Source organism: Schistocerca americana, chromosome X (genome assembly GCF_021461395.2).
Source record: "Schistocerca americana isolate TAMUIC-IGC-003095 chromosome X, iqSchAmer2.1, whole genome shotgun sequence".
NCBI classification, from domain to species: Eukaryota; Metazoa; Arthropoda; class Insecta; order Orthoptera; family Acrididae; genus Schistocerca; species Schistocerca americana.
Window position 1 is genome coordinate 748,098,791 of NC_060130.1, and position 16,227 is coordinate 748,115,017.

The 16,227-nt window shown below is 41.2% G+C and overlaps 1 pseudogene; it reads right to left on the bottom strand.

Annotated features, from left to right (window-relative positions):
• Positions 1–15,753: 15,753 nt before the first annotated feature.
• On the bottom strand, positions 15,754–15,871 carry LOC124557097 (annotated as a pseudogene).
• Between the last annotated feature and the right edge of the window lie 356 nt (positions 15,872–16,227).

The window sequence follows — 16,227 nt, forward strand, 5'->3', positions numbered from 1 at the left end:
CTACGAACTTTCTTATTGTTCCATTATTGTCGACGGAAATTATATTGGGAGTAGACTTTTTGAATGAATTCAAAGCAATCTTAAACTTTCACGATGCTGAAATAAGTTTAGAGAAAGAAGGTAAGTCAATAGCTTTGAAATTTGAAGATTGGCTCTCAAACCATGACGAGGAAATTAATCGGCTTTACCTTCTGTTAGACAACAGTTCGGACTTTTCTACGGAACTAGACACTAACAATCACTCTGCAAGTACTGACAGGGATGATATCGACGGCGCATTTGACACTAATAAGTTAATTCAGAATAAAATTCAAACAATTGAGAATTGTAATGACACTGATAGGCAGGACCTTTTTGAGATTTTACAAGCACATTCCACAGTTTTTACTCACAAAACAGGAACAATCAAGGGATTTCAATACCAATTTCGTGTTCGTGAGCATACTAAATTTTGTGTTAGACCATACGTAATTCCGGCGCATTATAGGGACCGTGTTAGAACAGAGGGCATTATTGAACCTGCAGTAAGCTCATACAACAACCCATTACATGTTGTTGAGAAGAAAAATGGATCGATCAGGCTTGTTTTAGATTCGAGACAAATCAATACTATCATCATTCCTGAAACAGACAGGCCGCAGACGATGGAAGAACTTCTTCAAAATTTTAATGGTGTAAAAGTGTTGTCTTCCATTGATCTCAGATCCAGCTTTTATCAGATCGAACTTCATCCAGAATGTAGAAAATACACAGCTTTCCTTTGTTTCGGCGTTTGTTATCAGTTTCGGAAACTTCCTTTTGGTTTGAACATTTCTTCGGCAGCATTCATTCGTGGGTTAAATTCCATATTACCTGAGTTCTTAAAACGTCACATCACCTTATATGTGGACGATATTCTGATAGCAGAAGCTTCATGGGAACAACATAATCGCATCCTCAACAGTTTGTTACGTATTTTTGCAGAATCTGGAATTACAGTTAACTTGGAAAAGTCTGAATTCGGTAGCACAAAGGCGAAGTTTTTGGGACATATTATTTCTTCTGAAGGGATTCAGCCGGATCCTGAAAAGTTAGAAGCAATCAGAGCCATTCCAGTTCCATCCACAAAAAGACAAGTCCGCAGTTTTCTAGGTCTCGTAAATTTTTACCGTCGTTTTCTGAATATGCAAATTCTTGTTACACCAAAACTTTGTTCTCTCACTGGAAAAAATACTATTTGGAACTGGGACGAACAAGCACAATTGGAATTCAATTCTTTGAAAGAAGCGTTACTTCACGCGCCAATCTTAGCTCATCCAGATCTGTCACAAGATTTCTCCCTTAGCACGGATTCTTCTAAAGTCGGTCTTGGTGCCCATTTATTTCAAGAAGCCATAGAAAATGACACTACCATTCAGAAAACCATTGCTTTTGCTAGCCGAGTGCTAACAAAATCTGAAAAAAATTATCCCGTTACTGAATTAGAAGCTTTAGCTATCGTTTGGGCATTTAACAAATTCCGTTTCTTTCTTTCTGGTAAGCACGTAAAAGTATACAGTGATCATCGTGCATTACAATTTCTTATGTCTTCAAAATTAAATCATGACAGGTTAAAACGTTGGGCATTGTTTCTGCAAGAATTCCACTTTACAATATTCTACATTCCCGGCAAGGAGAACATTGTTGCGGACGCGCTGTCACGCGCACCGGCTGGGCTTGAGAAAAGTACCACAGAAGGCAACCTCGAGAAAAATTTCAGTATTCTTTACATTCAGAAAGTCGCCTTTGAAAACTTCATCACCACATCTTTAAAGGACATTGCTCATGAACAAGATAAAGATCCGATTTGGAAAGACATCAAGAGCAAATGGCATGAAAAGACACACACACAGATTCGGCATTATTATCTGGTTAGAAACAACATACTCTTCAAACGCTGCACTGTTGATGACAAGCTATGGGTACTTTGCATTCCAGACGATTTTGTTAATAAGCTCATTTGGTACATTCATTTCAGCTACGCACATTTTGGTCCACGAAAATGTTATCATATTCTTCGAACGACTTGTTATTTTAACAATATGGAAAAGAGAATTCGAAGAGTCTTGTCTATTTGTAAACTTTGTCAAAAGGCGAAACCATCTACTATCTCACATCGTGCTCCGTTGTTTCCTATTATTCCTTCTAAATTAAAAGAATTTGCTGCTGTTGATCTCTTGGGACCCCTTGTCAGAACATCCAATGGATTTTCGTATGTTCTAGTCGCTGTTGAACTTACTTCAAAATTTGTTTCTTTCACTCCGTTACGTAAAGCCACTGGACGATCTGTATCCAACGCCTTTGTTAAAAATTTCTTACGTGAAGTTGGCCACGTTGCTAAAGTCATTTCAGATAACGGACCGCAATTTAGATCAGCTGTTTGGTCACGCACGCTTCGGAATCATAAAATCAAACCTGTTTTTATTTCATTGTACTCACCACATTGCAACCCGTCTGAAAGGATTATGAAAGAAATCAATAAGCTTTGCAGACTTTATTGTCACAGAAAGCATCAGCATTGGGACAGATATTTACACTTATTTCAAAACGTGCTGAATGAAATGCCTCATGATTCCACTGCTTTACCACCTACTCTTGTACTGAAGAATGAAGAACCACCGAACAGAATCAGAGAGCTTGTACCTCTCCCGAATACACGTAAACTTCGACACAAAGACATAATTGATTTGGCTCTTAAAAATATAAAATCTGCAGCAGACAAAAGGAGAAAACTACACGGTAAAGCAAATGCAAAGAAATTGTATATTGGTCAGAAAGTTCTCATTAAAGCTCATTCATTGTCACATAAGAAGAAACACTTGAGTCACAAATTCTTTCTAGTTTACAATGGACCATACAGAATCCGACGTATACCACATGATAATTGCGTTGAAGTTGAAACTCTGCGTACTAGGAAGAGTAAAGGTTTACACCATATTTCACATGTAAAACCGTTTATTGAAAGATAATCTGCTTTTTAACTTTGTCTTTGCCATAAAACTTTTCACTTCACATTTCTAGTATGCTTTGTCAGACTTAAGAAACTGTTAACATGCAACAATGTTTGAAGTTAAATATCCAGTCTAGAACCTAGGGAACATTTTTAAACAGAAATTACGAATGCATTGTTATAGTGAACAGACGACAAAGTGTTGTATTTGTACATTCTTGCTTGTTAGTTGCACGATTACGTAACGACTATCAGGCTTACATACTTAGGACACATACTGGTACTGCTAATGAGATTTTAATGCAACATTTTGGTTTACTTGAAAATACATTCTGGGTTTAATGTACTTTCTGTGAGATACCAGACGACACAGTGGTTAGTTTAAGTGACAACTACACGGTTTTATCACGACGCTACTAATGAGTGACAATTTACAATGTTGCTTTTGCGGTGTATCTGTTTTATATCTGCACAGTTTTTCTGAATTCTTCTGGAAATCAAAACATGTTTTATTAGTAACTTTTGTGGTATAGCTACAAGGAGACAGCCTTTTCCATAGCACAACAATACGTTACAGCACAGTACTTTCATCATCACAACAATAAGCGTAATAACTAAGATATCTCTACGCAAAGCATTTCACTTTTGTTTATCATGAGGTAAGTAAATTGGCTTCTGCAGAACTTAGCTATCGGAGGAAAATAACTACGACACTTCCACAGAGATTATCTTACAACAAGATGCACATTTGGCGCTACAGGACACGCATTTCAGTGATTAATTTTGTACTTAAAACATTTATTTTTAAAGATTTTTGAATTACAAAGAAAGTTTTCCGTGATACATTTCATTCCATTGCTGTAATCTGTAACACCTGAGGGTATAATTACATTAATCCTCAGGGGGGTACACGCTTACTTTGTGTACCATGTGTGTGGCAACCACAAGGAACCCTAGCTAATATGGTATTTGCTTATACAACTTTACACATCGGTACCATATTTCTCTAACACACAAATTACACAGCTATCTGATCATGTAACTGAGAGATAAACTTTTTTTTTTTACATCAGTGACATATGTTTACGCAATTACAGAGTTGGATTACTTCACACTTACGAAATTGTATTTTGTCTGTACTGTGTGATCTGTTCATATTTTTTCGGAACCATTGTGATACTATGAGAGCTTTGAATGATATATTTGGTATGAGATCATGATTTTTAAAGTACGTTTGAGGCAGATGACACTTTTGACATGAGCAGAGAATTTTTTTAGGTTTTGAAATTATTGCAGAAAGCTACGACGTTTTTGAGATTTGACTGAGGTGTTATGATGTTATTATTACGACGACGATGTGTATTACGCTGCTGAGGTATGTTTATGATTAATAGGCTGATGGTATATGAGTTATTTGATTAAGCCACGTAGCTGTTATGATGAAATATTGAAGAAGTGTCGACGAATATGGTAAGGAATAATGAGTAGTGTTTAGGGACTCTGGTTTGTGAAAAAGGTTGTTGGAAACCAAGATTCGTACTTTAAGAGTTATGAAATGTGCGTAAATGCGTGACTGTATCACAATGCTGACGAATATTTTATTTGGACACTTATATTTATAGGATTTTCTTTCTACAGATTTGCAACGCTAATTCTTGACCTGTGAAATATTTTTATGTGAGACTGTCACTGTAGCGGAAACTGGTGTCGTAAATATTTCCGAAAGAAAGTTAAGTGACCACCTGCACGTAATGCGTTGTGGGCACGCAGCTGTGTCAAACACCTGGAGAACAAGCCATTAGGGTGTGCCTTTCCAGAAGCACAGGTAGAAAAAAAAAAAGAAAAAAGGCAGGCCTTTATCCTCGCCATTAACATTCCTTTAGAGAAAATATTGCAAATGCGACACCCTCATTACTTCCATTAACCTTGCTATTGACATTCCTTTGTAGAAAGCATCGCAAATATTACACGCTCATTACCTGAAAACATATGATTACTCGTACTTTGTGCTAATTACTGCAATGCTTATGAATTGATGGAAAATATTCGTACATCTGCACACCTGATTATGACAAGTGTCTTTCTATGAGAGTTGAGTGCTACTGACTTACGAAATGCCACATAGCTATTGAATGATGTTTTTATGCTTTGGTTTGCGTAATTGCTTATTTCATTTGATACCTGTTTTCCAGCTGTGTTACAGCATTAGTTTTATAAAATAAACTTAGATGCATTTGCTAATGTGAACACTTTCTGTCAACGGATCTATTAAATAATAATTTTGTGATCCACATTCTTCAAAAAAGGAGCACTTGGAAAGGAAAGAACAATAAGAAGGGACTAGTAACAGTAACTGCATACATAATATTCTTTTCAAGTACATGGTAATATTTCTTTTACAATAAGTTGTTGTGGTGCACCACTTTAATTACTTAGACATTAAGATGTGATTATACATTTCCCTTATCTGCATTGTTATCTTTAGTGTACTATTTTTTCTGCTTGAGCTATGTCATGTTTAGATATAAGTTATTTCTGCTGCTATTTGCCAGGCATAGTGCTACTAAATTTCACTTTGTATTACTCTGTTAAGCTAGTTTTACTATTGATTTATTTTTATTGTTGCTGCACATTGGCTCATATTAGTTGTAATTTTGCATTTTATCTGTTAATTTAGATTTGCTGCTGCTTGCTTTGCAAATTGGCATTTTTTTGTCATTGCTGTTTGTGATAATTTGTTATGTGATGCTGCATTGCCTCGTCCCTTAGTTTAGCATCTGAGCTCAGTAGATTTAAGTTAGCTTAAGAGGGGGTAGACTATATAAGAAACTGACTATGGAGAATAGGTAAAGAATGCATTGAGAAGTTATACAAAAAAAAAGTACAGAAAACAGGTTTAGGTAGGATTTTCTTGGAAATAAATGTTGAGATGAGAAATGTGTGAACATATAAATACAGAAAGCATGCTTCCATAGAATTTTTTTGGTGGAAACAAAGGATGAAATAAGAGGAAAGATATATGAAGTTTTGGGTTGGACTGCAGTACCAAATGTTACACTGAAAACGAACCCTATCCTTTCCTATTGGTGTTATCCCACTATGTGTTTGTGTACCCTTGTGTAGTTGTTTTCTTCCTGTCTCTGTGTAGTTTCATAGAATTTTTTCCTCTTTTAATATTAAGCTACATTCACTATGATGAGGAATACTGTTATCCTCAAATATAATTGGCATTAATAATATGTTATTTACTTTGTAAAGATGTTAGACATTATTCATTCTGTTTAAATGCTCATGTGTGAAGTTGATGTTTCGCAAGTTATTCTGATCTTCTATGTATGTACTCATGTCATAATTCCTGTAACACTGACGTATATGTCTATTTCTATTCTTTTGTAACGCCTGTTTTACTACAAATGTTATCTGTATTGTTATGTTCTTTAATGATGTATTTTGTACCTTTGTAATTGTATTCTCATGTTATAAAATTGTAATTGACACCAGTTCATCTTATTATTAACTTGTAAGTTACATTTCACTGCACACGTTTCTGTTGGTCATAGTATATGGACAATATGTGAGAAGTAGTGACTGATAGTGTTTGCACGTGTGTTAATAATTCAGCAAGGGACTGGATAACAGCATTGCTGGTTCTAAAGACATTTCAAAAAAAAATTTTGTGAGTGCACAAGTGGTGGTTATGGACTTGCTATATTAACTGCAAGACTCTTCACTGGTGATTGCGCACCTGCACAATCACAACAGATGGCTGCTGGTCATCTCTACCAGGACTACAGTGGGCCTGTCCACACTTTCTACAAGGACTGCAATGGGTCTGCACCTCTGGTGGCCCACCAATACCATACTCTCTACCAGGACTACAGTGGGTCTGCTCTGTGATGACCTACCTACCAATACTCTTCAAAATTTCGACTGACTCTGCTGTGGATTTGCTCTGTTGTGGCCCATTACCTGTATGCATGTCAAGAGTCAGCACTGTCTTTCCGTTGGAAGGACAACACTACTTCTTCAAGACTGCATGGAAATCCACTACTTCCGTGTGCATTTTCTTTTACTGCTCAGACTTTGAGAAAAACACTGCTATTCTACTGTTATGTACGATTAGGACTGTCTTTATGGACTGTGAGAAAATTTTAGCTTTTGACCAACATTGTATCAATAAGTGTGTGCGTTTGATTTCTTTGTTATTGTAATTATGAAAAATTTTTTTCAAATCTGTATTGGCCACTGCCCAATACAATTTGTAAAATTTTTTTGTGGGGAGCTTGGGGGCTATGTAAGTAGGCTGTTTAGGTTTTTTTATTGGTAACGCCACCTCTGTATGAAAATCACTGGCTGTGCTGTGTGCAGTCTGTGGCTGCTTTGCATTGTTGTAATACTCGCCATTGTAGTGTTGGGCAGCGGCAGCTGGATGTGAACAGCGCGTAGCATTGCACAGTTGGAGGTGAGCCGCCAGCAGTGGTGGATGTGGGGAGAGAGATGGCGGAGTTTTGAAATTTGTCATGAACTGCTATATTTATATATGATGATATCAAGGTAAATACATTGTTTGTTCTCTATTAATATCTTTCATTTGCTAACTATCCCTATCAGTAGTTAGTGCCTTCCATAGTTTGAATCTTTTATTTAGCTGGCAGTAGTGGCGCTTGCTGTATTGCAGTAGCTTGAGCAGCGAAGATTTTTGTGAGGTAAGTGATTTGTGAAAGGTATAGTTTAATGTTAGTCAGGGCCATTCTTTTGTAGGGAATTTTGAAAGTCAGATTGCGTTGCGCTAACAAAATATTGTGTGTAAGTTTAAGCACTGTCATGTATAATTGTTTTAAGGGGACGTTTCAGTGTGATCCACGAGGAGAAAAGGTTCTACGTTAGCAGCAATCTCATTGGCTGCGTTACATATTAATACGCAGATCGGCGGAAGCAGAATTTGGTCCATCTCTAAGGCAGCGCCATCTCGTAGTGCAGAGACGGACGAGCGCTGCGCCTGCGCTGTTGTGCTTAGCGGGGCGCGCTCTAGTTGGAAAGTTGTGTATGTGCTGACTACGCGGAACTATGTATACAACATCCCCAAGGATAGATGCATAGTTCTGTTGATCCATTTTACCTTCCAGAATCACGAGACCACCCAGGGAATGCGACGAAAACATTCTCCAGACCATAACGCTCACTCCCCAGGATGTTTGATTTCAGTCCGATGTAGCATAAAAACATGATTCATCTGAAAAAGTCACCGGTCGCCACTCAATGGACGTCCAGTTGCGGTACTGGCGTGCAAATTCCAGCCTTTGCCGCCGATAAATAGTATTCAACATGGGTGCATAAACCAGATGCCTGTTATGGAGGTCCTAATGCAGCAACGTTCACTGAACGGTCGTTGAGGAGACACTGTTGGTAACCCTTGGTTCAGGGTGGTCAGTTGCTCAACAGTTGCGCATCTATTCGGCCTTGCACGTTTTCGCAGTCGTCTTTCACCTCCATCAATGGGCCGTGGTGCACCACAGTTCCCTCGGCCATAGCTTTGGAAAACACCATTTTGCCATGCATGATATATTTTAACCACGGCTGCATGAAAACAGTTTACAAACTTAGCCGTTTTGGAAATGCTTCCACCCTTGGCCCAAAAGCCAATGATCATGCCCCTTCGAACCTCAGAAAACTCGTTCCGTTTCCACAATACAACGACTGCCCTGCTGTCCGTATGTCCATATCCCCTGCCGGCCGGAGTGGGCAAGCGGTTCTAGGCGCTACAGTCAGGAACCGTGTGACCGCTAAGGTCGCAGGTTCGAATCCTGCCTCGGGCATGGATGTGTGTGATGTTCTTAGGTTAGTTAGGTTTAAGTAGTTCCAAGTTCTAGGGGACTGATGACCTCAGAAGTTAAGTCCCATAGTGCTCAGAGCCATTTGAACCATTTTCCGTATCCCCCACATCCCCGCACACCCGGCATGCTTTGTATACTGTCCACTGTTTACTGCACGTTGACGTCGAACATAGGGTGAAGTCACATTAACGTGGCTGGACCGTGGGCTTACAAATTGAATGACGAAACAACGAATTAATAAAGAAATAAATTTTCTAAACGAGCATGTGATCGTTGTGATTATTTTGTGAATGAAACTGTCTTGATCGCTTAATACATGTATTCATTTATAACGTCATTTCGGCTGCTGTATCATCACATCAAAACTTAGAACTTATAAAACGAGGTTCAGTGTCAGTGTCAATAAAACAAACCTATGCCTTATCAGGGCATTAACTGTCAATTTCGTGGTTGTTGAAGTGCTATGATATGATACTTAAGCTTGTTTTAAAAGTACTAAGTTTTGATCTGATGATAGCAGAAGCTGAATCGACGATAAAAATTAAGAAATATATTAAGCGATCTAGAGAGTGTTATCCACGAAGCAATTAATAGCGTTTTCACTACGATAACGCACTTGCTCGCACTTCTTTGTTTTTTGGCCAAATAAAACACTGCAATGATGCCACAGTCTTGATACGCAGCAGACATGTCCCCAAGTGACTATTTTATTCACATGAGCAAATAAATCCTGAACGTGCTGTCGTTTTACAAGTACAGATGCAATTAAAAACGTGTTGCTGATCCCGCTAAAAGCTGTCTCAAAAATCGAGTTGCAAAAGTATTTCGGGGTGTGGAAAAAGCGTTGGCGTAACTTTATGTATACACTTCGTAAATTAAAGTCTCCTGCCGCGTTCTACTGTCTGTACGTGAAGGTTAATTTCATTGATTTTATGAATACGGTCGGCGAAACTTTCAGCAGATTCATCCTGCTTAAGTTGTTCCCGACAATCTCTTCCCATATTCTTCTTCCGATATCTCTCCTTTAACCCTTCCTGAAAATCCTCAAATATTTAAGCATCCCTCAGATTCTTAATACACGTAACATGAGCTCTAGCATCTCCTGTTAACTTCAATCTTCTTTTCTTTTCTTTTTCTTTTGCTTGTGCTGTTTTTCCCGCGGATACGCAGGGTCGGCATGGTTAATCGGATGTGGTAATGTTAGTTGAAGGGGTGGCCGGATGCCCTTCCTGCCGCCACCCTGTCGTACCCCCCGGGAAGGAATTAGTGTACCCCAACTGTCTGCGACTAGTGTAATCCATGGAATAGTGGGAAAGTGTTCAGATGTCTGCGAGCCGTGTAACTGAGGCGGGACGTGGGGACCAGCCCGGTATTCACCTAGGGATATGTGGAAAACCGCCTAAAAACCACATCCAGGCTGGCCGGCACACCGGCCCTCGTCGTTAATCCGCATGGCGGATTCGATACGGGGCCGGCGCGCGTACCCGAATCCAGGAAGCAGCGCGTTAGCGGGCTCGGCTAACCTGGCGGGTCTCCCGTTAACTTCAATCTAGCAACACGTAAAATTGTTCCTTACTCCTTCTCCCCATTTTGGCGGTTGTAGCCAAATTTTCGAAGAAGATAAAAACATCTTCCCCCTGTTTCCGTAAAAACGGGGTAACCAGTCCTGCAGCAGTGTTACCCATGATGCGTGGGTTGGGATGTGACTGTTCTCTCTCCGCCGCACTCAGCTCATTTACCTCTGCCTGTAATTTATCCACCTGATCCTAATGTTGCTCAGAATGTAACACACATACGACTTCCGGCTCCCAGTATTCCTTCACATGTTAACTAACTTCATTGTTGTAAAACTCTTACCTTTAACTAACTTAATCGCTCTAATCATTCGACCCTCCGTAGCTGTATAAGATGCTGGGGGGACGTAATTCGCAAATACGGTTGTTAGCACATTTAGTAATTTTTGTCTATTGATATCAGGGGATGTTGGAGGCCGAAGTACAGGCTCTAAGCACATTTAGTAATTTTTGTCTATTGATATCAGGGGATGTTGGAGGCCGAAGTACAGGCTCTACTTGACCTATGCATCTTGGACGTATTGGCGCGTTTGACGTCGTCTTACATCAGCAGCAACATGTGCCGGTTCCCCATTATGCACGTAACAGTAATCGACAAACTTTTTTGCTCAAGAGCCTATGCTGACATTGTTCAGTGGCACCTAGGACCACAAATGTATTGATCTTCTTATTGATCGGTAGCCTACATAACTTAGTACGTTGTGGCGCACCAAATAGACTAGCTATACTAAGGGCGCAATCAGTTGGGCGCTGGTTCTCAAGTATTGATCGTTAAAAGCCGGCACCATTAGAAACAATGCGTGTCCGTTTTCTCTGCGTCAGATTGCTGCCATCCTCAGCGACCCTAAAGTTATGGCACTGTAATTGGCTGATGATGTCTTGTGTGTCGTCTGTGTGAGCGGATGATTAACTGATTAATAACAGTAACTGTAATTAAATTTAAATTCATTAAATTTAATTTGATATTTTTTGGTACAAATATGTACCATGTTTGAAGATTACCGTCTCTAGAATGCTCACTCACGAATCCACATTACTTCTGTTTGAAATTCGTACCATAGCAGCAGATCGCTATGAGGCACACATGCCCATGAGTCGTCAGCTTTGGAAGAGAAACAAGAAAACCTTCCCATTATGAAGCCCCCTCAACCTGCAACGACAAATACAGTATTACAGCCCCTGCACCCTCCTTTGCCCCTGAGGTGATCGGCAAACTTCTTGCGCCCCTACTATAATTCCTTCATCATATTTTTGATTGGAGGACGGAGTCAGGCACAACCAGCTACTGCAAATTGTAAGTATTTATTCTTAGTCGGTAAAGCTAAGTATAAAAAATAATTAATGTGTTTTTGTCATGTACTTTTTTTACTTTCTCGTCCATATTTGAGCTATTCAAATGTACACAATAAATATTGTATCTTATAAATACCGAATATTACACTATCATGTGAGACAGTATTCTCATTATAGTGCCATTGAAATTGCTTTGTACCTGCCAGCTAACGAAAGGAACGCACTGCGTTGTCACCTGTAAGGGCGCACCAAGTAACAGAGCGCATATCGGGCAGGTGGCAACAATGCAGATCGTACGCTCCACTGCAAGATATGACTGGCATTGTCAGATACAGGCGACACGTACTCTTAACTATCAAGTGCAATACAATATTAATCTCCCTGTAATTGCTGTTAACACCTACAATACGTTGGGTGAAATTCTCTGTCCGTGCTCAGCCATTTGTCCGGTGGTAAGCACATCGAGTAAACTTCAAATAAAACTTCAGCCTCGCAGGTCTCTGTAATTTGAAGAACGCTCGAAAATTGCACTTCTATAATTATGTCACTTTTGTCATTGATAGTATTATTCTACAGTAGACACGCGGGAAGTTGGCCGCCAGCCACCAGGTATTGATTACTAAATGTCAGTACCATTCAGAACACTTCGTGGTTCAAATGGCTCTGAGCGCTATGGGACTTCTGAGGTCATCAGTCCCCTAGAACTTAGAACCACTTAAACCTAACTAAGGACATCACACACACCCATGCCCGAGGCAGGATTCGAACCTGCTACCGTAGCGGCCGCGCGGTTCCAGACTGTAGCGCCTAGAACCGCTCGGCCACCCTGGCCGGCTAACACTTCGTGTTGATTGTAGTCTATTTCAGACTGCTGCCAACTTGTGCAGTCTAACAGCTGTCGCACTATAGTTGGGTGGTGAAATGTTGTCGGTTTCACCATGTGTATGAATGACTTAGGTTAATAATAGTATTTGTCCATATAAAGTTTGATAAATGAAATATCAGTTTCCTTCTACTCGCTGCATTGTATTAGAACAGCCTTAATCAATTTAATGTTAATTGCTACAAATAAGTGCCACATTTGAAGATAACCGCTTCCCTAACGAACATTCACGAATCCGTGTTACGTCTCTCTCAAAATTTACGCAACAGTAGCTGGTAGGTAGGAGTCACGCACGCCCGTGAGCTGTCAGTAACGGAAGACGAACAACACAACATTCCCTCTCTCACATCCAGTAACTCTGCAGTGGCCGTGACAGTTTTCTCTCTGCCCCTGAGGCAGGCGGCAACATTTACTTAGCTCACGGCTGAATTAACCAGCGTCAATTAAAATTCAACACATCATAAAAAATTGTTCTCTGTAACTGTTTTTGTTTGTTACTGAGATGGAAAACAATACTATTAAGAAACTCTTAACGTTCGTTGACGTTTTCCTAATTCTGCTGTTAGCTGTTAAATACACATTATTATACACTGAAGAGACGAAGAAACTGGTACACCTGCCTAATATCGCGTAGGGCCCCTCCGAGCACGCAGAAGTGCCGCAATACGACGTGGCATGGACTCGACTAATGTCTGAAGTAGTGCTGGAGGGAACAGACACCATGAATCCTGCTGGGCTGCCCATACATCCGCAAGAGTACTAGGGGGTGGAGATCTCTTCTGAACAGCAAGTTGCAAGGCATACCAGATAAGTTCAATAATGTTCATATCTGGGAAGTTTTTTGGCCAGCGGAAGTCTTTATACTCAGAAGAGTGTTCCTGGAGCCACTTTGTAGCTATTCTGACGTGTGGGGTGTCGCATTTTCCTGCTGGAATTGCCAAAGTATGTCGGAATGCAGAATGGACATGAATGGATGCAGGTGATCAGACAGGATGAACTAATTTTTTGGGCGCAATTTGTCGTTGTCCTTTGAGTTTTGCAAGCCCCGTCACAAGGAGACATCTCTTCAGGAAAGAGTTTCGCTAGGAGAGTGAAAGTTATCTGGAGGCAAGTACAAAACATGAACACGAAGGCTTTAGTGTAGTGTCTATGAAGCCTGCATACTCGGTTCGCTAGACAAACAATCAAACAAGTCGTATCAATGAGTTTTGTTGCAATAAGAAAATTACAATACTTAACTTTGGCAGTTACTCAGATGTGTCGCAAGCAAAGAGCGACCTACAAAATAATCAATCTTCTTCAGCCTAAACAATCCCAAGTCTGTGCTATGTAGAGAGTACAGGCAAAGTGACTAGAGTTGGTGCTGCTATCGATGTCGCTAATCTTGAAGCTGCTATTGAACTGGGCCGTCACCAGTCGGTTATGTCCTCTTCACATAGGGGCCACTGTTGTTGCGTTGTCGTCCTGGAGAGGGGTCAGTCAGTGTGCTATTGGCTGACTTCTCACAGCTGTCTCTTCTCTTTCGTTCCCGAGTGGCGTGCCGGCGCTTGACTTTACGCCGTAATATTTAGAGAAACAGGAGAGAGCGCTTGATGTAAAAGCAATGTTACCTAAATATCATGTGGGTCAGTGGATTACGTTATCGAATCCTTACGTGCCGCAGTATACTGGCCCTTACCAGGCAATAGAGGCAATTTCGCCGGTTAACGTTAAATTGCAGCTCCCCACTCGCCCTTCGACTGTCCATATAAGCTGAATTCGGCCGTTAACGGAGGATATGGACAATTTGCCTCATGTTACCCCAGTTTCGATAGAAGGGAGGGGGAGGGGGGGAATAACGGTGGATGAGGAGGAGACGAAAGAAAAAGTAAAGCAAAGGAAACGGAGTAATATGGGGAATCATCGGTATATACCAAGACCCAGAGCTGGGATGTGGGACTGACATTATGATTTTCTTTCCCCACAGAACGCTCGCTCCTGCCCCAGGACAGGAGAAGATTGAAGCAGCATCCGAGAGCCCATTCGGTTCGTAGAGGAAGGATGCAGCACAGAGTCTTATTGTGTTAGGCCTATTGTACTACACGTAGGTGGCCAAAGCAGTTAAGGTATTGTCTGTGTCAGGAGGTGTCATGCTTTCCAAGCAGACGAATGTGATTATGTCGGATCACTAGTGGACATTAACCGTAAATTGCAATATTTGGGCAGTTGGGAACGTCTGAGAAATTGCACAACAGGATGAGTAATCAGCCATGTATTACGGTACACAAGGATAGTATCGTCTGTTACGATCGGAGTTTTCAAAGCTACACGTGCAGCTATGACAGACTTCGCAGTTGATCCTGTGGGTTAGATGGAGAAGAGGATGGACGCAGGTGGTAGGAACCTAAAGAGAATGTTTGGTACAGCCAATGTGGATGACATAGCTTGCGTCAATAAGGCATTACAGGAAGTGGAAAAGGAGGCAGAAAGCAAACAGGAGGCAGTGAATTTGAACACAACCCAGCTCGCCAGTATGGATAGCCATGTGGTGAAAAACACTCGGCAGCTTCGTGAGTTGGCCACTGCTTTAATGTTGCATGTTAGGTCATCTGCCGAAACTACCAATTGGGACTTGCATGTTAATGGTGACCGCTTGAACAATATTGATGCACAGTTAATGATCGCCACATTGCTATGCAATCTTGCTGACAGTCTGACAGATGCTCGTCTTGTAACTGTGGAGTTGTAGGAAGCACTGATGCATGCCACGCAGGGGCACCTTACTCCAGTTCTAATATCACTGGAACGATTGTTGATGTGTTTGAAAGAAATCAAGACTGTGTTGCCAGCACCTTTGGGACTTATTAAACTGGAAAGGGTGGGGTAGTTGACTATGTACTATCGCTTGTCTACTCTTAAAAGCCAGCAGAGAAGGACTCACTTGGAAGTTAGCGTACAAATATCACTAACTTGTAGAGACTGCTGTTTGGTGTGCTGTCTGAAACTAAACTAAACTCCGCCCGAACAGACCATGAAGGCCCAACGGTAGCGACCGGCCGTCGTGTCATCCTCAGTCCACAGGCGTCACTGGATGCGGATATGGAGGGACATGTGGTCAGCACACCGCTCTCCCAGCCGTATGTGAGTGTACGAGACCGGAGCGGCTACTTCTCAATCAAGTAGCTCCTCAGTTTGCGTCACAAGGTCTGAGTGCACCACGCTTGCCAACAGCGCTCGGCAGACCGGATGGTCACCCATCCAAGTGCTAGCCCAGCCCAACAGCGCTTAACTACGGTGATCTGATGGGAACCGGTGTTACCACTGCAACAAGACCGTTGGCGGTGTGCTATCTGGTACACACATACCTAGTAGCATGGGAGTCTTTAAAGAAGTATGGCCGACTAGTGGTGCAGGAGATCTTGCTAGTGCCACCAAACAGACACAGTCATGCATTAATGTGTGCACAAGAGTTGTTAGACGGTCGCCCCGGACCAGTAACCTCTCCCCTTCAAAGTTAGCGCATACAGATCCGAAGTCTTGGGAGTTTGCGTTGTTTCGTTCCGAGATGGTGGTCGCAGAATGCCCTACGGAAGTATTGTCAGTGGAGGGGAATACTTCTGGCAGGTAGGACAGCACTGCTCACCCCTCTGGTGGCAGAGCCGACAGTCGTTATTTGTACATGTTACAAGCAGGGCA